General features: G+C 44.5%; 1 protein-coding gene across 4 annotated transcripts in view; it reads left to right on the forward strand.

Moving 5' to 3' along the window:
- The window catches only part of EVA1A (eva-1 homolog A, regulator of programmed cell death), a 307385-nt gene that overhangs the window by 181074 nt on the left and 100058 nt on the right, over positions 1–26253 (forward strand). The window lies entirely within an intron of this gene.

A 26253-nucleotide genomic window follows, 5' to 3' on the forward strand; every position in this document is an offset into this window, starting at 1 on the left:
AATGCTGCCAAAGGATGTGCCAGGTTTTGGTGACAAACTGTTGACAAAGCACATTTTGTGTGTAGATGCTCTGTGGTTTTTCCTTACAAAAACCCAGTTTAGCCAGGAAAAAGCCACTTAGACGTAGCCAGAAGGAAGCTATGAAAAGATACTTCATGATACTTATATTAAAAACGCTTAGTAAGAGTTTCTTTAAAAATTCTAGCCCCTCCCCCCCCGGATCTAGAGCAGGATTTAAAATTTTGCAAGGGGATGGCCTGGTGTCAGGCTGTCCCAATGAAAATCCACCAAATTTGGTCAAGTTGTTAGGCCTTTTTTTAAAAATTGCACTTTGCACATGCTCAGTAAAGACAACTTCCTTTTTAGCAGCTAAACTCTCCAGGATTCCATTTGCACTAAACATGCTTGAGCCTTCATATCCCCACGGAGCGTCTCATCATGCTTCCAACCCAGGGCCACGAGGACAAAGCCAAGCTCAGCTCTAGAGAAATGATTTTCTCTGAAAATATTTTTTGAAGTCTGTTTTCTGTTTATTTTCCACACAGGTAACTAAACTGGTCCTTTGGCCCTTTTTAATAAAATAAAGTGTGTTATAAAGCATGTTTCCCAAATTCATAAATGCATAGACTTTAAGGGCAGGAAGGATCATGATGCTCAGCCACGCTGGCCTAAACAGGTCATAGGATTTAACCTCAGGGTTCCTGCATCTACCCCTTGTATTTTGTGGGATGCTTTATATTTAAATATTTTTTATTTGGGGGATTTCTGCTTCCCTGGCTATACTGATATCATGTAGGGTATGTGTAGCTGCATACTGCAGTGAAAGGCCATCTGTGTCCTCCCTTTGTTGTCTAGCTACACGCAGCAGTGAAAGACTCTGGGGTGGGGGGATTCCCTTCAGACTGAGGCTGCAGATACCATTGATGCTCACTACGTTTCTGCCCTCCCTTTGACATTGTTTAGCTGGGCTATTCATGCTCTGCTCCTTTAATCTTTCCTCATAAATCAATCTGTGCAGCTTCTTAATTGTCTCTTTGTTGCTCTTCTCTGGATCCTCTGCCATTTATCTATATCTACACGAAGCAGGATTGTGCTTTTCCTTCCCTGAGGCTGGCAACGCTTTGCCATTCCTCAGCCTTATCTTAGCAACAGCCAGGATTCTCACACGGTACAGTGCCACTTGCAGGTCTCTGGTTGCACTGCACCCTCCCACCAGTTGTGGTATGGTTGCAGGTCTTCTGTAACTTGGGATGTCAATGAACTTCTCTCAGGCATGGGGATCAAAGTAAACACTAACCTCTTAGGTTGATCACAGAACAAAAGCATTTAAAAAAACCCTGTATCGCAGAGGATGCAGATAGTTTCCCTTTCAATTGGTTTTCTACTCACCTCAGTCATTACTCAGTACTGAAAACAGGGAATACAACTGGTGCTGCATGAAGTGAGCAATGATCCAGACCACGTTAAATCCCTCCAGAGGTTCTTTAACTGCTAATTCCTTACTCAGCTATGAGGGACCAATTCTTTCTTTATCACCCATCTGAACAATTGCTTTGCAGGAGAAAAGATTCTGGATGCTAGTTAATTCAAGAGAAACAGCCTTATTTTGAAATAAGCTATTCTGGAAGAGTGCATCCACACGCAAAAACGGGGATCAAAAGAGCGATCTCCTCTTTTGAAAGAGAGCATCCACACAGCCCCCGCTCTTTCGAAAGAACAGGCCAGGGATCAAAAATGAAGATGATTCTTTCAAAAGAAGGGTCCTGTGGCGTGTCTACTCATGCTTTCTTTTGAAAAAAGCTTTTGAAATGGGTTGCTCTTCCTGAAAGGGAAAAGGAAGAGTGATTTTGAAAGGAGCACCACATTCTTTTGATTTGCTTTTGAAAGAATGCTTTTTATGTGTAGATGCTCCAGGGCCTCTTTTGAAAGACTCCCTTCTTTTGAGAAAAAGCTTGCTAGTGTAGGTGCAGCCAAGGTATGCCTTCCTTTGGAGGTCTGTTTGCCCCAATCCCTAAATGGCCTCCTCAAGGATTGAGCTCACAAACCCTAGGTTTAGCAGGGCAATGCTCAAACCACTGAGCTATCCTTCTCCCTATATAAAACACTAATTGGAGATACACATCTCCTAGAACTGGAAGGGACCTCAGGAGGTCGTCTAGTCCAGTCCCCTGGCCTCTTAGCAGGACCAAGCACCATCCCTGGTCAAGTGTCATGTGCTCAGAGCCCAAACCTGCCCAAGGAATAAGTGTGACAGAGCATGTGAAGTAGTCTTTTGCTTGAGGATGGCAACTTTCAAGTCTGTAACTGTGTGTCCCAGGAGGCTAAAATGTTCTCTCTCTCTCCCAACCCCGCAACCTCCCCCAGTCTTTACATTTGCACAGCATGACTGCAGAATCCATGCCTTTACAATAGTGAGTTGTAAATACCCTCATGATGTGTTGGAATATCCTTTGCCCCAATCCACTCCCTTTCTGCTCCCCAGGAACTAGCATTTAAAATTAGCTTTAGGCACATAGGATTAATTTGATCACCCAAACGTTCTGATGACCTAATTTAGGTGCCAATATTTAGAGTTGAAGTCTGAGACGTGCTTTTTGGTCATGCAGCTCTGGGAACACTGAAGACCATAAGTTAAGACATTCACATCTTACTTACCTAATTAGTTCACTAAGCTGTGACAAATTGATTGTCCAATATACTTCATTGTCTCATCTGGTTTGTAATTTTCACGTGGTATGGAAAAAGATGTATTATGGTAGTCATCACCTAGATTGAAAAAATGTTCACATCAAATTCTTTCTTTGTTTTTTTTAAACCCAAGTCCCCCAAACTCTACAGTATTTAGCCCCAGTAGTGCTTACAAATGTCATACATTGATCAAAGGGCCCAGCTTCTGTTGCAGTAAGGATCAGCCTGATTTCCCGTACAGAAGAAAGGCAAACATTCTCCCTTGTGTCATTAATCATTATGAAAACCTTCTGTGTGCGTCTCATATGTCTAGGAAGAATAGAGGTTAAGAACTGCACAGCTCTATTGCTTTCTGTCAAAAGGCATCTGCTACCCAGTGAACTGGGGCAGGAATTTGTGCAATGTAAATTTCCTGCCAGTGCAAAACGATTTCCCGTCTGTTATGGTGCTAACAACAGATTGATTCTCCCTTCCTCCTCTGGCTTCGTCCCTGAACCTCACTTCATTAGAAATAAAAGGGCATCTGACAGAGAAGTAGGGGAGATGGTCAAGGTCCAGGTCTGTATTTGTGCTCTCAGTTTTCCCTTGGGTTCCCATTTAACGCTGTCCCGGTGGTGATTTTCTGCTGACAGCATATACGCATGCTCATATTTAATTTGCAGATGCTGATGCTGGCTTCCAATAACACGAGAAGCAGACACTTTAAAGAGCCCAGTGGCTGACTGACCTATCTTTTGTTTCCAGCTGGCCAGAAAGTTGCCCTCCCCACAACTGAATGATGACTTGGTCATGGCTGAGCCATATGACCTCCAGTCTGGATAGCTGCAGGTCACTGTATTTAAGAATCATAGAATCGTAGAATATTAGGACTGGAAGGGACCTTGAAAGGTCATCGATTGCAGCCCCCTGCCCTCACGACAGGACCAAGTACTGTCTAGACCATCCCTGATGACACTTATCTAACCGTTCTTAAATATCTCCAGAGATGGAGATTCCACAACCTCCCTAGGCAATTTATTCCACTGTTTGACCACCCTGACAGTTAGGAACTTTTTTCTAATGTCCAACCTAAACCTCCCTTACTGCAGTTTAAGCCCATTGCTTCTTGTTCTATCCTCAGAGGCCAAGAAGAACAAGCTTTCTCCCTCCTCCTGATGACACCCTTTTCGACACCTGAAAACCGCTATCGTGTCCCCCTCAGTCTTCTCTTTTCCAAACTAAACAAGCCCAATTCTTTCAGCCTTCCTTCACAGGTCATGTTCTCTAGGCCTCTGACCATTCTTGTTGCTCTTTTCTGGAGCCCCTCCAATTTCTCCACATCTTTCTCAAAATGCAGTGCCCAGAACTGGACACCATACTCCAACTGAGGCCTAACCAGTGCAGAGCAGAGCGGAAGAATAACTTCTCGTGTCTGGCTCACAACACACCTGTTAATGTATCCAAGAATCATGTTAGCTTTTTTTGCAACAGCATCACACTGTTGACTCATATTTAGCTTGTGGTCATGAGCACCGAGAACTCAGTAAATCTCCCACTGCCTCTGATTATGGTTTCCTTGCCACTCATACTCACTGAGACCACGTTACCCCTGTATTGCTTGTGCTGAACTGGCTCGCAGGATCAGTTCATGGCCTTGTGTCATGCCCAGTGTTCCCCCTAATTTTTTTCCATTCATGGGCAGAATAAATGTTGTTGTGTGCATTGAGGCATGTGCAAATGTGCACCACCAGTGGACACACATGCTGCCAGCTGTGGGTGGTTGCAGGCATTTTGCTAACCAGCTGGGTGCACCCGAATCTCTCTTAAGTGGCTGCCCAAGTGCTCAGCTCACCGGGGACATTGGCCTTGCCATTAAAGGCTTGCATAGCATTGGTCTAAACTACCTAACAGAATTTACCTGACTGCACTATAAATAATACAAAATAATTACCCCATCACCCATGGCTGAACTCTTTTCTCCAGAACAATCACTCTGTATCTGACCTCCCAGTGCTTGTCCTCAAACGAAACCTGTACAAAATTTTCCAAAGACAAGCCTGGGAGCTTAAATTCATAAACGTGCTAAAACAGCAAGAAGTCCTGTGGCACCTTATAGACTAAGAGATGTTTTGGAGCATAAGCTTTCGTGGGCAAAGAGCTGCTTTGTCAAATGCATGAGTGTAGGTTCAAGAGGAGGGTCTAGGTTTATTGGCTCATGAAAAGGAGGGAGTCCCAGTTCAGAGGAGGGCCAGAGTTGACAAGGACAGTTCAGTCACAGAGGACGTGACCCATTATTAGCAGCTAAGATGGAAGCCTGAACATCAAGAGCGGAGAAACTGCTTTTGTAATTGGCTAGCCACTCTGAGTCTCTGTTCAGTCCTTGGCTGATGGTGTCAAATTTGCAAATGAATCATAGCTTTGCAATTTCTCTTTGGAGTCTGTTTTTGAAGTTTTTTTTTGTTGCAGGCTGGCTACTTTTAAATCTGTTACTGAGTGTCCAGGGAGACTGAAGTGCTCGACAGGTTTTTGTATGTTAACATTCCTGATATCTGATTTGTGTCCCTTTATTCTTTTACACAGAGACTGTCCAGTTTGGCCAATGTCTATTGCAGAAGGACATTGCTGGCACATGATAGCATATATTATATTAGTAGATGTGCAGGTGAATGAGCCCCTGATGGTGTGGTTGATGTGGTTATGTCCTGTGACAGTTTAGAGTTCATAGCGACAATAGTTTTACCTGTCATTTAAACAATCTGTAACCCACTAGCCCTTTCTTGTCTTATGGTTGCAGAGGTGTTAATTGCCTACTTCATTTGAATTGTTTCTTGCTGTATGTTAACTCTGTGCTTAAAAATCTGTTTGAGCTAGTATTTAGCTTCTATTTAGCTATGACACTTTTCTCGGACCTGAGGAAGAGATCTCTGTAGCCTGAAATCATGTCTCTTTCACCACCAGATGTTGGCCCAAAAATGATATTATCTTATCCACCTTGTCTCTCACATACAAATAAATAATAGCAATATTTTTTAAACTGTTTTAGTGTTTTCAGTTTTGACTGCCACTGTAGAACTAAGTGCTTCCCAGGCAAATTACATGTAAACCTTGAGGTCCCTAATGTACTTCGTGGAATCTCAAGTAAGCATACTTGGCTCAATCTAATTCTTGACCTTCTCCCCCACCCCTCCACTCTCTGATTTGCTCACCTTGATTATCTTTTTCTGATTTGTCCTCCTTGCTTACTGTTTTTGGTTCTCTGTGCCTTAAATATTGAGTCTGTTCTGGTCTGGCTATGGTCTGAAGAAGTGGGTCTGTCCCACGAAAGCTCACCTAATAATGATTTTGCTAGTCTTTAAAGTGCTACTTGACTGCTTGTTGTTATGATCCTTCCAGTTATGGTAGAAATCTTCTGTCTAAGAAGAAGGTCTTGCAAAAAGTCCTGGAAATTGGCCAACTCTTGATGAGTCTGATCTCTTTTGGAAGTTCATTCCACTGCTGAACCACCTTGAGTGAACACTTTTTCTCCATATAAATCTCAAGTGCTTTGTGAGGTGCATTTTCTTGGAGAAGTACAGCTTGGTGATTGATAATGTGGGGGTCACTGATATAGCAGGATCTAACTCATTGATGGGTTTGAACTTCAGGACCTAGGCTTTGAACTGACGTGGATGGGAAGTAAATGGAATGGATGAAGCACTAGGCTGGTGTATTTATGGTGATCTGTCCTGTTGAAGACGATTGCAGGTATCATTAGGTAACCTTTCAGCCCTCTGATATAGTAGGCAATTTTAATAAGAAGTAGGGCTGTCAAGCAATTTAAAAATTAATCGTGATTAATCACAGGGCAGCTGTACACCCCCATATAGAGAAACACACCAACCACACTCTCCGAATTACATTTCCAAACAGATCTGCACACCCCACCATACAGACAGATGTACACTGACACCAAACAGAGAGAGAGACATCCACTGACCACCCACGCTCCTCCACACGGAGATGCAACCCTACCATCTCATCTATACTCCACACACACAGACACTGACCCTACATCCACACCCTCATCCCAGTTACACTCACAACATACCCCTTGCAAAGAGAGAGACCCAGCTATACATATGTCCCAATTACACCCCAACAGAGACACACCAATTGCAATGCAGACACCACTTACATCTTCATGTAGAAACACACATCCCATATACTCACAAACCTTCCAACTACACCCCATACAGACAGCCACATTCTGCCTACATACACACCAGCTACACCCCCATGCAGACACACACACATATCCCCATGAAGAGAGGCACCTCCAGCTAGACTGGGATTAGAAGTAGCGGGGGGTGTAAGCTTGATGTGGGTTCATCATGTAAAGGGTTTTCCCAAGAGTTTTCCATAACTCCCTCCCTTTGTCCTCGGAGTGCCCCTCACTCACAACCTGCCACATCCAGCTCTGCCCTCTACCAGCTTAGCCCTGCGTGACGGGCTGCCCAGGTAGGCTTCAGAGAGCACTGAGGCAGGTGAATGGTGCCAACAGGGGGCCAGGATGGGGACCTGCTGGACAGCCCCATGGTTCCTCTGCCTGCTGCTTCTGCAGTTGCTGCTGCTGGTGGCTGCCTGCGTCCAGGACAAGCCTTCCAGCCACAGAGACTCCAAAGGACCAAGGGACGGAGTTACGGAAAACTCTTGTTGGCTCCCTGGGCCTCTGCCGCCACTGGCAGCTGCCGCGTGCCTCCTCCTCCCAGGGCAGCGGGCTGGGCAGGGCTCAGCTCCTTTCCCTTCCCTTGTGGTGTGCTGCTACCCACTCCTTCCACTCCATGCCCCCGATGGCGACCCCACACCGGAGTCATAGCTATGTGCTTCCCCAGAACAAACTTTTCAGTTGTTGGCCAACAGCTGTCTTTTCTGGTCCCAGGAAGAGTGATAAGGCTGTCAGTGCACACCTGTGATTAATGTGCATTCATTTTTTTAGCACGTTACTTCTGCCCTGATTATGCCCTGATTATCTGACAAAGATGGATTTCCTTCTGGAAATTCCATTGCTGCCTGCTTTCAGCTGGGTAACAAAAATCCATGAAGATGATCTTTTCTGTGGTGCTTCTGAATGTTGGTTCTTTACAAAAGTAGGAAGAGCGGAGGCACTCGGGCCACTTCTACACATGCACAATCTTCTGGAAGATGATCCTCCGGAAGACAGCTTCTGGAGGACTATCATCCGGAAGATCGCATCTACACGCTAAATGCAGCCCAAAAGAGCCTCCCTGTCTTCTGGAAGAGCACGTCTACACATTCACTGGTGCTCTTCTGGAAGAACAGGGCAGGAAATGGCATGGATGGGGTTGCATGGCCAGAGAGCTGTTCTGGAGCCACCAGCCACGTGCCCCTTTAAAGGGCCCCACCCAAACAGCCCCTCCCTCCACAAGCTGCCAAGACCTGCTGTGCTGCTTGCAGCAAGGCAAACCCAGGTCCCTGTCCTGTGTGGCCCAACCAAAAGGCATGGACCCCCAGCAGCCCCAGGCCAGCAGGCTTGCCCTGACTTGCAGGCTGGCCATCCTTCTGGCCACCCTCCTCGACCTCCTGTGGTGACGGAGACCCAGACCCATGGATCCCAAGCCCACACTGGCCCTGCTGAGCTCCCCCCGGGCTGTCCAGTGCATCTGGAGCCAGGCCACCAGCATAGACTTGGGGGAGAGGGTCGTCATGGGGGGGTTGGACCGCAACTACTGGCTGCAGAATCTCTGGATGAAGGAGACCTTCCTGGAGATCTGTAGCTGGCTGGCCCCCAGGCTGCAATGCCGGGACACCCAGATGAGGCTAGAACTATCAGTCAAGAAGCGCATGGTTATCACCATATGGAAACAGCTACTGGTCCATCAGGCAGCAGTTCAGTATGGGCACATCCACAACTGGGGGCATCATACTAGAGGTAAGCCCGGCCCTGGGCCCTGCCCCAGCCGGGGGTAGGGGTGGGAGAAAGGATCGGGGGGTGTAGATGTAGCCCAGGGGGGATACCACATGCCCACTGCTGGAGGGGTGACCCAGCAGGGGGGAGGACAGAGAAGGGGGCAGGGACACCTCTGCACATGCCCACAAGTGTGCCCGCTCTCATTCCCCTGCAGGTCATGAGAACCATTAACAATGTGCTGGTGCAGTGGCTGATGCACACTGGGGACCTGGACATGCTCATCGAAGGCTTCGTGGAGCTTGGGTTCCCCCAGTGCTTCAGGGCGATCAACAGGACGCATATCCCCATCAGGGCCCTGGACCACGGCGGTGGCTGCTACGTGAACTGGAAGGGGTACCACTCAATTGTGGTTCAGGTGGTGGTGGATGCCCGGAGAAGGTTCATGGTAATTTCAGTCAGCTGGCTAGGCAGGGACCACGACGTGCACGTCCTGCGGAACTCCGTTCTGTTTTGCAAGATGGAGGCTGGAACATTTGTGCCCTGATGGGAGTGCGTCATCGGGGAGGTCGCCATGCTCCTGTGCCTCCTTTTTCTGCTCTTTTGAAGGAACTTGCTATTTCGAAATGCAATTTTGTGTGCAGCTGTTTTATTTCTCAATAGTTTATTTCAGAATCAGGCTGCTGTGTAGACATACCCTGAATGCCACGGGCTGCTTGTTTTTTGTGAAGCTACAGACTACCATGGCTACCCATCTGAGACTCATTACGATAAGTAATTTTCCATTGTAGGTATTCTCATTTTCTCATCCGCATCCACCCTGACTGAATTAGCTTTGATGGAGCACTCCTATATCTTTATCCCTGTGACCCATTTCTTTTTCCTTTCACTTTATGAATCTGATGAAGTGAGTTGTGGTTCATGAAAGCTTATGCCATAATAAATTGTTAGTCTTTGAGGTGCCACTGGGCTCCTGACTATTTTTGCTGAAACAGATTAAGGCAACTATCTTTCAAAACTGTACACATCACAATTGGTGCTTTCCCCCAGGCAGACTGGACAGATTTTATACTCCAGACTATTCCATTTGTGCTGCCCAGGGACACAAAATCAGTGAAACTTTCCTGCTGTCGCCCCTGCTGAGTAAGGCTGTGTTGATTATCCATGTCTGCATGACAGTTGGTTTACTCATGGACAGATACTTCAGAGAGGAGAATCAATTGACTTCATTTGACTCTTTGTTTTTGTTTGTTTCTTTCCAAAGTGTCTGGTATTTCAGGGCAAACATACCAAAAGAAAGGAGTCTCAGTGTCCTTTAGAAAGGTTTAGCTTGGTACCAGGAAAACCTTTCTAACAGTGAGACTTACAGTACTGTGGAACTGACTGAAAAATGTGCTGTGGGGACAAGATGATGCTGGCAGGGGGATGGATCAGAAAGACTAAACTTAGTAGACACTTTCCGTACCCAAATCCCAAGATAGTGAGAGTATGAAGGAAAAATACATTGTGGAACCAGTATGCTGCTGTGGGATGGGCTAGCTCTTGCCTGTTTCCCCACTGATTCCCTCTCTTCTTGCTTTTTTTGTTTGCTGTCAGAACACCAAGGGAAAACCTGCCAGGGCACTTATTTGTTCATCAACTGGAATGTGATGATGCAGCTGTCCAAAGTGTTCTTTAATATCCTCCTCCCTTGCTTCCTCCTCTGCATGGACCAGCCGCTGCTCTGCTGAGCCATCCCTTATCTAGTCCATTCAGATCTGGAGGAGTTTCAGATACTAGTTGCTTAGCTGGTGAATTCTCTGCCTGGGTGGGGGCTCTGAAGAAGAAGCGGCACAATGCAGGGATGAATGCTGTACAGGGCTCTTGGGGCCAGATTTTCAAAGGCATTCAGGTGCCTGTAGAGGCCAGTAGGGTCCACTTTAATTTTCAGAAGCACCTAAGTAGGTAGGTACCTAAGTGCCATGGATTTTAGTGGTGAGAGTTCAGTGTCTGTCCTGCCTGGGTGCTTTGGAAAATCCAGCTCAGCACCTTTCTTTATTTTTAGGCAGCCAAAAACCTTTGGAAATCTCTGGAGGCTGTATTGTGAATCCTGGGAGCACCACTCCTCTCATCACCTCACACATTTTGGTATAACCACCCATCTTTTAGTGCTGTTCATTTTTTCTGACGTGCTGCACAGCATTCTGAATGGCAGTGAGAGAGGAGCAGTGGTGGGATTCATAGCACTGAAGAAGGCTTTTCCATATAGGTTGGACCTAATTTTGCTTTGTATGTAACTCCCACTGACATCAGTCGTAGCCAGGCTCCCTCACTGAAGAATATTGAGTCTTTTGGTGATGTTCTAGGAAGAGAAGCAGTCAAAGAAAAAGCAGATAGATGATCACCTCTGACAGATTCATTTAGTACTGCATTTTCCATGCAGTCTTCCATTCTCTTCTTGGTTTTCCGTTTGAGCCTCGACCAAATTTTGAGCCAAGTTCAACCATGGTATAGGGAAGCACAGTTCCCACTGATCATCCTGAGGTTGTACTGTAACAGCAATTAGTGGGTTAAATTGGTAGTACTGAATGGTTGCAATGCTTCTTGTGCTCTTACACCTTGGCAGAGCAAAAAAACATTCTGATCAGAGACCCAAGCTGTTCTGCTGGAGCCCAAGTGAAACTACACGTGACGTAATGATTTCTTTTGTTGCTATAGATGTATGTGACCCTAAGACCCCAGTATTTATGCTGCACACACCCTCATAATAAACTCTGTATGAAATATACCTTGCGAGGTGTGATTTGAAAATGAATAACTCATTGATTATTAAATTTTTTTGCATGATGTAGGTATGCACTGTGCATTAAGAGGTACTGATGGATGCTGAGGATATGACTAAAATATGTTTAAACCAGACATGTTGGGGGAATTGGTAAACAGGTTTGTGCTAGACAAGGAAATGTTTTTGCTTCTCAGATTAGCCTGTTCATGAGGCAAAGACAAGATACATTTACATATCAGGTAAACAAAGCTATCAAACTAACAAGAGGGGAAGGAGACACTGTGGTGTCTTTTCCCTTGCAGGAGGGAGAAACTGAGACCAATATTTTCTGTTCAAAAGTTTGTTGGTTTATACAGATAGAGGAACTGAGCTTCAAGTGATAAGAAATAGAATCAACTGACTGTATGCAACCTTATTGCATTATAAAAGTGTATATTGAGAACTTTTCTCAAAGCTAATGATACCCTGCTGATTGATAGCCAGTTCCCCCACCACTCTATGGGAGCCTGCCATCATAAGAGGGCGGGGGGGAAGACGCTGGATGGCTGTGGATGACCAGGGCCATCTTTTTAGATTACAGGGTCCTATGCAGCTGAGGTCCTACACCCTCAACATATAGCTTCTTCCGGGAGCCTCGGACTTCCCTCCCCTTCCTCCCACACATGGCTTCTGTTGGGGGCCTGGGTCTTCTTTCCTCCTTTGTGAAGGTCAGGGGCTCAGAGCTCCTCTACTAACTCCCACACTCCTTCTTTTGCCCCTGCCCAGATTCTAGTGTGGCTTGGGGGCTTCCCTGAGGCTGGAGAAGAACTGCAGAGGTTGTGGGGCTCCTTTCTGCTACCAGTGGGGCAGCAGGGAGTGTCGCTAGGCTGCTGCTGCTGCTGTCCGAGAGGAGCATGTGGGGTAGGAGGGAGAGGACTGGGAGATACCCTGCAGCACATAGGACAGGGCGTCCCCGGGGAAGGGCCAGAGAGGAACCAGCAGAGGCATATTCTCAGGTGTACTAGAATGATGTGCTCACGGGCAGCCCTGTGGATTACACTCTGTTGGGTGAATGTGAAGTGATGAAAGACAGGAATATCTTCTCTCCATGTAAAGCATTTCGCAAATGGCTTGGTACATTGGTTTATTTCCCTCTTTTCTTCTGTAGTGTCAGGTATTCATGTCCACTGCAGAGCCAGCCCCCCAGGCCAGCCATGTCCAGTTCTGTTACCCATGATTTGAGAACAATGTTAATAACATGGTGTGGGTTCAGCAAAGAGCCATAAGAATGATTAAAGGATTAGAAAACATGCTGACTGGGGGATGACTCCAGGATCTCAAGACATTTAGCTTATTAAAGAGAAGTGTGAGCGACTTTTGGTATAGTCAGTAAGTACTCAAGTATTGAAGAAATATTGAATGATGGGCTTGCCAATAGCCCATAAAAGTATAAAGGATGCAGGGAATGGTTAGCTTATTCTCTCATCTGGAAATGAGTTTGGTGTTTAACCCTCAAGTGCATCATTCTGTAAATCTTTACTCCTAAGGAGGAGGTGAGAGAACTCAGGGTGAAAACACACGTGTGTCCTTTTTCTGTGACATGTGACAGTGTAGGATAGCGTTCTTCTTCTGTAAGTAATCCATTTTCAGTAAGGTCTATGAGCAGGGTGGGGATAGGCTTACAAATACTCTGTGTGCGCATGTGCGCGTGCAGTGTGTTTGTTTTGGTGGGGAAAGGTAAATTATCCTTTATTGTTTTGGAGAGCACAGCTCAGCTGTATCCCTTGCATTTTTTGTAGTTGTGATACTGCCAAGCAGCCTCAGTAGAGGTAGAAGGTGGATGATGGACAATTAATTATTGATTACTTAGATCATGGTAGCGTGTAGAAACCCTTATCAGGGTCCAGAGCCCCATTGTTCTAGGCAGTGGACATACAAGTGACAAAGATGGCAGTCCCTTGAGCAGAGAACTTTCAAGGTGCAAATGGAACAGTGGAGATATGGAAGAAGCCTCTTTAAACCCGTACACACATCACTGTAGAAACTGTGCCACTAAGATGGGTCATTTGTTTTAGTCTTGCAATATTTAAAGAATAAAGGTCTGTAGGTTATCTTCTGCCATCATTAAGATTAGCAGCATCTAGAATCAAGCTGTGCAAATCCAATAGCATTTTGGGCATGACACTCATACCAATATGTCTTGTGAATCCATGTGTTTGGGTTGCACTAAATTTTTAGGAGAGCAATGCTTACCTCTAGTTAACTCCAGTTTGCTTTGATTCCTGTGATTTGATTTAATGGAGCTAAGACCAGTGTGGTTTAGGGCCTGAAAGCTCGTGAGCTTTGCAAATGCCAGAACAAGATTATTCAGGCTGTGTCTACAGTTCCATTTCTCTTTCAAAAGAGGCATGCAAATGAGGGAAATTGAAAATGCAAATGAGGTGCAGATTTGCATATCTGGCACCTCATTTACATATTCTTCTTTTGAAAGAAGAAAAGCAGTGTAGATGTGGCTCTTTCGAAAGTACACCCCATCTTCGAAAGAACCCTTCTTCCCTTTTTTTATGGGAAGAAGGGTTATTTCGAAGATGGCATTTACTTTCAAAAGAGCCATGTCTAAGCTGCTTTTCCTCTTTTGAAAGAAGCTCTTTCGAAAGAAGAATATGCAAATGAGGTGCCAGATATATAATTCTGCACCTCATTTGCACTTTCGATTTCCCTCATTTGCAGGCATCTTTCGAAAGAGGAAAGCAAGCGTAGACACAAACTCTGAAAAGAAATTGCTGCAATTCCCAGAGACTGGATCAGAATAAGCTTGAGAAGAATCACTTTGAATGTAGCATGACAGAAAGATGAACTTGTTGTATAATGTCTTGGAGAGTATCCACTGTAAGATGAGAGCAAAAATTCTCACACTGCACTGGTCACTTTTACAAACATATATCCCGCTCCTAGTTTCTTCAGCTGTTGCTGTGGGGACCTGATACAATGCCCTTGGAAATCGATGGGAGTCTTTCCACTGAAATCAATAGGATTTGAATCCGGTCCAGATTACTCAGATCTGCATTGGGTGTGTAATAAATATAGTATGTATTAATAATCCTTGTATACTAGCTACTTCTTGAGTTTGAACTTCTCTCATGTGGCTACAGTACAATTCCTCTGCATCCAGTAGCCTATCACACTTCCTCACCAAACACACATCGGTAGCTGTTTCAAAACAGGCCCAAGAAACTGGTAAAAAGATACAGTGTTTTATCCAGTCCACATAAACATGTATGAATTCAAAATGGAATTGGACTGGAGCCAAGAGTTTAATCTCCATTACATTTCTTGACCTAGGATCTGATTCTGCCTCTCTGATTAGTGCAAGTAGTTCTTACGTCCAATTCTGTTCACTGGCTTTTGTGATTAGGGGCTCACTGTGTGAGGAGGGCTGCAGGATTTGGTCCCTAGGTGATCCTTTCAGCTTTGTACATATGTTCCAAACACCACTGGATGCTGGACAATTTCATACAGTGATTTATTTGTGAACTTCCTGGAGTGGGTTGCGAATCTTGAGGCTAGCGATAGACAGTTGCGGTAATATATTTAGCAAATGATAATGCAGACACAGGAAGATATGTAGAAAGGAGAAAAATCCATTCCCTGGGGCTGGGAAATTGAATGCATAGAACCAGGGAGTAGAAAGCTTAGGAATAGGGATTTCATAGCTTTCCCTCCCCTACAGATAAACGGCTGACTTATTGATATGCTATGTAAATCATATGGGGCCCACTATTGATCCTTCTGGAAACCACTGCAACTGATGGCAAATTTCCAGAATAAGCAGATTCACAAAGCTCCAGAGGCCAAACATATCAGATGTACTCCAGCCCCATCTGGGTGATGACGGGGACTCTGTTCAAAACAGCTGAAATGGCTTGTGGCTATAGCTTAGACAGTTGTTTACAATTCTTCTCAGCTGCCTCTGTGCCATCTGCTCCTCCCCAACACTTCCTCTGCCCAAGTTTTGGATTTTACATGACCATTTCCTTGTTCTCAATTCCCAACTGCCCCCTTACAAACTGCTTAAATTCCTGCCTTTTTTCTGCATCCAGTCAATAAGGGCTCGTCTCCAGTAGAAAAGGTGTGTTAGAATTCACGTCCCAGCAGAGTCATGTTAACTAACATGGTGATAAACATGATTTTTCTATCAGCATCAGTAAGCCAAGTCACGTTTAACACTGGGTCACCTGGTAGTGGGTGACCCTTATTGGAACTTGGAGTTCTCACAGACACTGGTATGAAGTTAAAATATGACTTGTATGTGCCTACAGCGACTGTGAAGTCATGTCAGTTCACACGACTTCTTGAGGTCACGTTGTCAGATGACTTAATGTTCTTGTGAAGACAAGCCCAAAGATAGTTATGCATTGGCTTTGGTCTGTTTCCAGGAATTTTTTAGTTGACTTTGCAGTCCATAAAAGTTTTCCTTGGCACAATTAAATAGGGCAATATTCCAGGATTTGTAACTTCTCATTCCTTTCAATTTCTCTGTTAACACCTTATACTTGGGCTTAGAAATGGGTCTGGAAGAGCTAACATAAACGCTGGAAGTTAGTAAAACCCCCACAAAACTGTGGTGTCATTCTCAGACACCTTTAATGCTGCTTTCGTTTATACGGATACCAATTGTTTCCATTTGTGTGCCAATGGTTATCCATAACAGCTGTTATCAGGTGTCCCCACAGTCTTATCTTTTCCAAACTAAACAAAACCCTGTCAATATTTCCTCATAAGTCATGTTTTCTGGACCTTTAATCCTTTTTGTTGCTCTTCTCTGGACTTTCTCTAATTTTGTTCACATCTTTTCTGAAATGTGTCACCCAGAACTGAACACAGCATGCTAGTTAAGGTCTAACTGGTGTGGAGTAGAGTGGAGGAATTACTTTACATGTCTTGCTTACAACACTCTGGCTAATATATCTCCAAATGATGTTTTGTTTCCAAGAGTGTTAAACTGTTCAGTCATTTTGTTTGTGATCCATTATAACCCTCAGATCTAGGGTGACCATATCTCCCTAGGTCAAATATAGGACACCCAAAGGAGGGGTAGGGTGGCTACCCAGCTGCAGCTGCCAAGAAAGTGCAGCTCCCTGACTGGCCCACACCTTAGAGCACCGGGAATGGGGTTGCTACCCCATGGGGGATCTCCCTGGCCTCCCCACCCCTCAGGGCGCTGGGAATGGGGCTGCCACCTCATGAGAGACCTCCCCGGCTGCCCCATGCCTGGGGGTGCTGGGAATGGGGCTGCTGCTCCATGAGGGACCTCCCTGGCTGCGCCATACATTGGGGCACCAGGAATAGGGCTGCTGTCCTGCTGGTGAAGCTCCCAGCTTCCCGCAAGCTGTGGGGAGCCGGGAACCAGGTGGTAGCTGTTCTGATGCAGCTCCCAGCTTCCCGAGCCATGGGGAGCTCAACCAGGTGGCAGCCATGCTGATGCCGCTCCACTGAGCTTCAGGAAGCCGGAAACTGGGCAGCAACTGCACCCCCACATCCCAACCTACCTCTACGTCAGTGCCTGCTGCTGGCTCTCTCTCTGTTCTGTGCATGTGACCAGACAGCATGTGGTACTCTCTCCACCTGCTCTCTGGCCAGCAGCTGTGGCTCCACTTATCAGCAGAGGCCCTGATTACTGGGCAATTAGCCCTTTTGTTTAAATAAATTGGGATGCCTTCCTGGCGCCTGAAATACAGGGCTGTCCCAGCCAAAATGGGATGGATGTTCACCCTCCTGCAGTACTGGTTCCTAAGCAGCCATTTCCCATTTTGTATGTGTGCCACTAATTGTTTCTTCCTAAGTGGAATATTTTGCATTTGTCCTTACTGAACTTCATTCTATTTACTTCAGACCATTTCCCAGTTTGTCTGAATCTTTTTGTATTTTAATCCTAGCCTTCAAAGCCTTTACACCCCCTATGGTAAGTAAACTCCCTATGCCATTATCTATATAATTAGCGAAGATATTGAACAGAACCAAAGCCCATACTGAGCCCTGTGGGACCCCACTTGACAGGCTCTTCCAGCATGACTGTGAGCCACCAATCACTACCTCCTGAGAAGAGTTTTCCATCCATTTAGACAAGTAGTATGTTACCATTTGCATTAGGATTTGGTTGATATCATCCTTTCTTTCACAAAAAATGCCATGGGATTTCTAATGGGCAGAGAAGGTCCTAAGCTTGATTCCACGTCTTACAAGTGTGTCGTTCCGTATTTCCAAATAGCACCCTGAAATCCCCATATTCCTTGCTCTCATATCATGGTAATGCATTTGTTACAAAGTGGTATCATTTAAAAAAGTCTTGCTATATTGAACATTAATGTTCAATTGGGTTGCATGGGCTATCCTTGTGTGTGAAGTTATGAAGTATTGCTATAAATGCTACTGAAATGTATTGTGTGTTTGGGATTACCCACAACCGGCCTTTCAGATAGAACAGTGGAGTAACAAGAGAGCACTGATTTGCTATTCAACACCCATCAAAAAAGAGTCCACTATCCCAGAGACTAGATGCTATGTAGACAGCTCACAGAGAGGATATATTCAATGTAGACAGTTTTAAGAGTGGGGACTGACCAGCCCCAAAATCATGGTATTGATCTTTCCATCAAGTTGGAAGAAACTATAAAAGAGTTGGCCTCACTCCTCTGACAACTCAACACCTGGAATGATGTCTGAAGGACAAAGAATTTGAAATGTGTGGCAGGGGGAAAGGGGGCCCCCAAGCTGAAAGGCAGTTGCCACCTGTGTGTTAAGGATCTATTTCCTGCTTGCACCATATGGGTGAGATCCTGTTTATTTTGAATCCTGTTGATTCAAATCCTGTTTATTTTGTAGAACTTAAACTGTGAATTTATTTTTTTCTGAAGTAACCAACTTGGATCTGTATCCCTGCTACTCAGAATCACTTAACACTGATCTTGTTGCAGTTAAGAAACCTGTTTTACGTTTTGAGGTAAAATAGTGAGTTTTGGATGGTACCTGAGCTCAGTTAACAAGGGCTAGTGTGTGACCACTCCATAATGAGGGAGTGGTGGACTGGATAATGATCTTATGTTGGCCAGGCTTCTGACCAGTGCAAGATGGTATAGTTCTGGGTTACAAGACTGGGGAGCTGGGAGGAACTGGCTGGAGTTTCCCCGGTTATGGTTCATGTATGGCTTGGAGATTAGTCCTGTCATGCAGCTGAGTGGGGAAGTCTGTGTAAGAGCAGTGGCCATCAGAGGATTGTAACTTGACGAAGTGTCACTGGTGTAAGAGGGATACCTCAGCTTTGGGGGGACAGAGGGCTCAGCAGTATCACAGTCCAGGTTGTACCTGAGGGACTTTGTCACAACCGGAGGGACAGACTTCACATGAAAGCTCCATATTCATTTTTATGTATTTCCACTTGACTCCCATAAGATGAGAATCAGGGGTTCCCCCTGCCAGCTATTATGTGACATCTTTAGTAATACATACATACACTTATACTCTAGGTCATGGATTTCAGATGTTGGTGCAGGGGAAATAATGGAGTACACAGAGTATCTGCAGCAAGATCCAATGCACATATGTGACTGCAAAAGATCAGAAGACAGCATAAGCATTTGATTTACAACACATATATTGCAGAGGCAGATTACTAGCATGTGTCCAGAATGTATGGAGAACAGACTCCTTGGTGTCTGATACCACACACAGAGAGACTTCATTCTTTTGGGAAAAAAATTGTGGGACAAAGTTTATTCTACATTTTATTTATGTTACAAAAATCAGAACTTTGTCATAGCGTTTGATCCTTTGGACATTATTGCTTGAATACACACTATTTCTGTCGGCAAATGCTTTGAGGGAGATATTGTTGGATACTAGGCTGGATACTGGGTTGGATACTGGGATGCTAAATAAAGAAGGCTTTTCAACTATAGCTGTTGCTGTTTGTTTTCGCAAATATCTCCCCACTGTGCCACAATTGCTGTTGGTGAGAAGCTTCAGACTTCTTGGGAATTGCCTTGCATTTCTTGATGTCGTCTAATTTGGTTGGTTAATTGTACCCATCACCCCACTGTGAAATATTTATTTGAGCTGAAATAAAATACTAGCGGACGGTATTCCCTCTAATTTTTTCCAATCATGGGCAGAATGAATTTTGTTATGTACACCAAGGCATGCGCTGCTGTGCACCACCAATGGAAACACATGGTGCCCACTCTGGGTGGGTGTGGACTCTTTGCTAATCAGCTGGGTGGCACCTGAATCTCTTCTGGGCAGCTGCCCAAGCACTCAGCCTAAGGTCCTGGGTTGAAAAAATTAGCACTGATGGCATTATTTATAGCCAGGGGAGTGAGGGAAAAAGCTGCTCACTCCTATCTGCAAAAAATACCATGCAATGTACTTAAAACATTGCAGCTCTGCAGCGTGAGCGTCAGAAACAAAGGCTGGTGTAGTAGTTCTACAAGTGGGCTCTGGCCCTTTGCTAATCTCCTTAACTACTGCTGATGGGCTTTGTGATGGCTGTTTGGTACTGATGCATTAATGACAGCTGCCCTGAGCATTCCCATGCAGGAGGCTGCAATATAGCTACTGACCACACTCCAGAAGTATAACGAAGAGGGGAAGGTCTGTGACCAAGGAGCATGCTCAGGTGTGGCCTGGCCATACCTTTGCCACCCCACCCTCCTACCTCCCATGGACTAGCTATTGATATGTCAAGCAGGAGTGCAAACTACAGCTGTTAAATAGCACCATGCCAGCACGCTTTCCTCCATGTGCATGATGCATTTGTGCAATGCTCAGGTACCGAGAGCATGACGCGACTTTTCCTCATCTCCCTCCTTCTTCTACCCTGGCTCTTGAGCTAGAGTATAGCCCAATGGTTTTCAACACTTTTTTCATTTGAAGACCCTTAAAAATGTTGAGTGGAGGTGTGGAGCCCTTTGGAAATCTTAGACGTGGGCTGCATCTGCGCTACAAATTACTTCGGAATAACTTATGTCCCTTGGGAGTGAATAGTCCACCTCCCTCCAGGACATGTTACATGTCTGTGGGAGAGCGTCTCCAGGTCTCCTGTCAATGTAGCTACCACCACAGAGGGAGGCAGGCGTTCTGAAGCAAATGGGAGCACTCTGCCCTCTGGGTTTAGAGCACAGGTTGAAAACCACTGTTTGGTGGTAACAACAAGATTTCACAGATTCCTGAGACATCATTGGTGGACACCCAGGTGTCTGGGGATCGCAGGCTGAAAGCCACTGATTTAGCCTGTTGAAAGTATGAACACTGCGGTATTATGGAGGTGAAGGATTTCAGTGGCTCAGGTGTCCTTGTGCAATTGCTTTCCTTAAACTGACACCGTTTTTGAATTTGAGGTAGCAAGTGGCTTTTTGTCACTCAAGTGTTCCAGAGCTGCTTTTGGATAATTGTCACATTTAAAAGGCAAGTGACTCAAGGATACACTTGTGAGAGAATAGCTTCTTGAGAGAAGAACTTCTACTTGGAAGGTCGGGGGTGGGATGGGGTGGGAGAAGCTTTACTTTCTCCTGTTTACATCGTTTTCCTGCTTTGATTTTTTCCTCTGTCTTTAACTCTTCTAAAGATTAAAGTTAAGGTTCAACTCCACTTAAAGGTTCCTCACTAGTGGCTATGGAACTTTGTTACTATCTAATTGCTGAGCAAGGTCAGGGCAGACTTCATCGACCTGGGGCGTAGAGATGCCAGCACTGGTGGTTGGCTGAATGACATGAGAAACTCCAAGCTTTATGGCAGGGCCCCAGAGGTCCCCTTTAATCATAGCAGGCTGGTGATCAACAAACTGAGCTGTGATCCAGAAACATATTCATAGCATTTGATTAGCAATGTGACTGGTGTTGTACGCTATTGAAAGAACTGTCTTTGACAACAGTGGCTCTTGGCATTAACTTGGTAGTGTGCCAAGTTATCTTACTACCATTCTTGTGGGTTAGTTGACTTTTACCAAGTTGGGAAATATCCACAAGCAGAACTGTGATAGAAAGTGACATTTTAACCTCTCCTTGTCTCCTTTCATTCCATCTTAGAATTCAAACTGTCTAATGGCATTAGGAGACATTGCAGGATGAGGACTGTAAGTCAGTACTGTTGGACTTAGTGGATCATTCTACTATAACATGACACTAACATTAACTGAACACATTATGAAGCGGACAAAATTCTATCCCACTAAGGCAACTTCGGAGATCTAGGACACAGGAAAACATTGCATATACAACTTGGGAAAGCTGAATGAGCAGTGCATAATATTCTCTTCTGAGAATTACCTAATGAGCTCAATGTCCCATTGGTGATTATTCCTGAAAAAGCTGTGAGAAAATAGAGAAGAAGCAGAAGATTGGGAAAAATATGTTGTGAAAGTCCTGGTAATTATCTAACAAGCCTAGCCTGGACTCAATATTCAGACAAAACTCCTGTAAGGCCATCACACAATATTTACTGTGGTACAAAGGCCCCTCCATGAGGTTGTCACACATGGGGGTATAGGCACTGTGACAAAGTGGAGAGAACAGGAGTGTGGCCCTGTGGTTGGAGAAGAATCAGTGGTCATAACATGGTCACGAGACAAGCTAGAGGGCAGAACTAGGTGTCAGGTGCTAGAAAAGAAAAAAAAGGCAGGGCCACAGTCATGGCTAATGAGTTCTGAGGTTCTACCCTGTACAATATTCTGCTTCAATGTTTTACTTTTTAAAAAATGCCCCCTAATGGCACTATGCTTGTTGGACATGTTGCAATAATGCCCAAAGACATTCCAGGGAAGGCTGCTTTTTCAGTAAAATTCCACCAAGAAAGGGTGGTTGCTTGGAGTCAGATCCCTTATTACTTGAGTATGTCAGGGCTGTTCTGATGTTAGATTTTCAGCCCGTCAATTCCTTGCATTCGCAGAGGAATGGACTAAAAGGCAAATGATCACCGTGGCTGACCATTCGGCTAAATGTTTAAGAAGAAGACGCTATCGGCCGCAGGGAATACCCACAATTGCTCATTGAGGTGTTTCTACCTGTGACCATCACCTCTCCTTGGTCTGACATGAGAAGCACAAACTTCCAGGTAATGTTCCACAGCAATGTTCTGGTGATACTCATTCCTGTGGCCAAAACCAGTTCCACATCTGATTTTAATAACCTGTCCAGCTATTAAAATTTAACCGATGTCACACTAGGAAGGAGTGGAGTTATTCATGGTAAACACAGTGCTGGTGCATAGAGGTGACATTATTTTAGCTGGGCCTGCCAAGACAGAAAGATTACTCGTAAGTCTGTCTTTCATTCTTTTATTTTATAGATTGTTGCCAAAGTTTCCTCCCTTCTTGCATTGCAATTCCTTCTTTTTTTCTGTGGAAAATAGTGCGGTGGGAGTAATGCTAGTTAATTATTGCACCAAGGTGACACTTAGATGGTATGTGGAGCTTTGTTGTCTTGCCAGATGCAGAACAACCATGCAGTTTGGGGAGGGGTAGCCTGTCTTAGCTTAGGGGATAATTTTAAAGCTGTTGACTTAATAGAAGGAGTTCAGTGGCAAAGTGATGGAGTGCAGCTGATGCATCACTAGACAAGATTTCAAAAGCTTTGAATGAGTCTGGAGAAGAAATAAAGGTCAAGATTTATTCTGGTATCTGATGGGGACATGCAGTCAAGGGCTAGATTCTTATCAGCTGATGTTCCCACAAGGCCTACTATTCTTCAGGTGTGTTAGGAACAGCCTTAGTGTCTGGAAGAGGCTTACATGGATTTTCCAGCCTTGCTTCTCTTGCTTCCTTCCCAAGTTGGCTGCCCCCTTCTTGGGCTGCTTGGTCTCCTGGACTTTCAGTAGAGAAGAGATTGTCTGAAACACTAGGACACTCCACTGTGGACTTTCCACTGTGAAGAGCCTTCTAGCGTCATTTACAGTGGCTTCTCCGGGCTATGAACTAGCAGTGAGGCTCGCAAGGGAGCAGAATTCTTGGCAGTGCTACAGGTCTCAGTGGAAATTCAATAACCAGGCAGCTCTCCTCATTTATTTTTGGGACTGGCTGTGCTTTGATGGGTAGAAAGCTGGCCATGTAGACACTACATGCTCCCACCCATTTCAACTGCCCAACTTTATCTACTCCAAGGTGTGGTCTCTCTGGCCATAGTTCAGATTAAATGCTTCTGTGGCCACCCTGCAAATGCGGCAGAATGCTTAGAAGGTATAAGGGTGCCACTTCTTTTTCTTCTGATAATGTTGGGATAGTTTGTGAGGTTTTCCAGATAGGCGGGTGATGGGAGGATGAAAGTGTCAGGAGTCCAAAGAGTTGCTTAGTTCTGAGGAGATTAGAATGAGTCATTCAAAAGCAAGATTTTTACATTTATATCCAGACTAGGCACTTCCTTGTCTCTCTCTGCAGAAAGTGAAGGTGCTATTCCTGGACTCTGTGCCCTTGGAGGAAGCTCTGTTTTATTAACTGGCACACAAACCTTTGTTTTTTGGGATAGGCAATTTAATTGGAGACAGGTGCTCACAAACATGATCCTATCCAGGGCCTTGAGCTAGAGACCTTTGCCAGACTTTGACTTAAGAACATCGGAAAGATGGCTGAAGATATTTTTTTGTTGCTTCATTCTGCAGCCCACATGAGGCAATACAATTTCTCCTTCAGTGTACATTCTACTGCTTACCCTGTGTTCTAATTAGTATCATTACAAACTTGCAGGCCTGCTATTTGAAATGTTTCTTGATGTAGGTGGTGTTCTACAATCAGAATGCTTTTGGAGCACATTTCACTGCTTTATCACATCTAAACTTGTCTAGTGCTCTTACGTCCTCCCTGTTCTCTACTTTGCTAAATGTGGACACAACACCGTGTCAATCTTGGAAAGAAATTATTTTGAATCTCTATTTCACTCCAAATAGGCCCTTTGAACAGTGATGGCTTTAAGATGAGAATACCTAATTTATGTTGCCTCAGTACAAAGATGACAGGCTTACATTCTGAGATTAAGGGCGTCCTTGGTACCCAATGGGGGAATTTCAAATGAGTACTTTTCACCAAGATAGTGATCCCACTCCTTCTTATATTGCCTCATTTTACTTTTCAGATTTCCTTAGCCATACGTTTGTCTATGTTTCCAGCGTCTCCTCTTTCCCCATTTTATTATTCTCTTTACTCCTTTTATGTTTGCTCCTTCTTTTCCCTTCCCCCACTTCTCTTGTAATTTTCAATGTGGAAAACAACACACTTTACTTAAAATTCAAGTATTAACATGTCTCTGTTATTCTTTCTCCTTTGTCCTATCAGCATGATCTAGCAACAGAGCTAGGTGAAGCTGAAAAATGCATTTTTGAGGAAACCAAAGTGTTCATAAATTCAGGTTGAATTCAGTGAATGGTTTTGACCAAAAACCACTATAGAATGGATTTTTTAAAAAAGTTGAATCGATTCATTTAAATAAATTTCCAGCAGAAACATTTAGGCTTTCAGAAGTGGAATGCAAATGAGCAAGATCAAAATGCAAATGAAGTGTGGATTTACATATCTTGTGCCTCATTTGCATATTCACACATGATCGTGCTCCAGAAGAGGCTTTTCCGGAAGCAAAAAACAGCCATGTGATGGGTTTCTTTCGAAAACAAACCCCATTTTTCAAAAGACCCCTTCTTCTGATTTTATTTCCAGAAGAAGGGTTCTTTTGAAAATGGTGTTTGTTTTCAAAGGCACCCCAGCTACATAGCTGTTTTTGCTTCCAGAAAAGCCTCTTCCAGAAGCACAGTTGCACAAGAATATGCAAACAAGGTGCAAGATATGTAAATATGTGCTTCATTTGCATTTCAATATTGCTTATTTGCATTCCGCTTCCAAAAGTAGAATGTAGTTTAAACGTAGCCTTAGAGGTTTTGTTCTGAGACAGCGTTTATGAATCAGACCAAGCTGGGAGGGATTGCAAGTGCTTTGGAGGATAGGATTAAAACTCGACATGACACGGACAATTGGGAGAAATGGTTTGAAGTAAATGGGGTGAAATTCAATAAAGATGTTACAGTCAGTTGCACACATACAAAATGAGCACTGATGGCCTAGGAAGCAGGAATGCAGAAAGGGATCTGGGGATCAAAGTGGACCACAAGCTAACTATCAGTCAGCAGTTTAACACCTTCCACAAAAAAAAAAAAAAAAGTGAATACCATTCTGGGATGTATTAGCAGGAATGTTGTAAAGGAGACATGAGAAATAATTCTTCCATTTCACTCTGCTCTGATTAGGCCTCAGCTGGAGTATTGTGTCCAGTTCTGGGTGCTACATTTCAGGAAAGATGTGGACAAGTGGGAGAAAGTCCAGAGAAGGGCAATTAACAATGATTAAAGGTCTAGAAAACATGACCTACAGAAAAGATTGAAAAGGGTTTGTTTAGCCTGGCAAAGAGAAGACTGAGAGTAACATGACAACAGTTTGCAAGCACATAAAAAGTTGTCACAAGGACGAAGGAGAAAAGTTGTTCTCTGAGGATGGGACAAGAAGCAATAGGTTTAAATTGCTGCAAGGGCAGCTTAGGTTGGACATTAGGAAAAAAACCATCCTAACCAGCAGTGCAATTAAGCACTGGAATAAATCACCTCAGGAGATTGTTGAATTTCTGTCATTGGCAAATTTAACAGCAGATTAGGCAAACACCTGGTAGGGATGTTCTACACTTAGTTCTGCTGTGAGTGCCGAGGACTGGACTAGACAACCCTCTCAAGGTCTCTTCCCATCGTATGATTTTATGATTACTTTTGCATAAAGCACAGATTTCAGGTCTTCATACTTGAATTATTTCTTATCATACATAGCTACATATCCAGATCCAGGTAAGGGCATGGTAAATGGAAATACATACCTGACCATTCCATGGAATTGCATAAGAGTGGAGGAAGAAATGAATTAAAG

The sequence above is a fragment of the Carettochelys insculpta genome, chromosome 3 (genome assembly GCF_033958435.1).
Source record: "Carettochelys insculpta isolate YL-2023 chromosome 3, ASM3395843v1, whole genome shotgun sequence".
Lineage (NCBI taxonomy): Eukaryota > Metazoa > Chordata > Testudines > Carettochelyidae > Carettochelys > Carettochelys insculpta.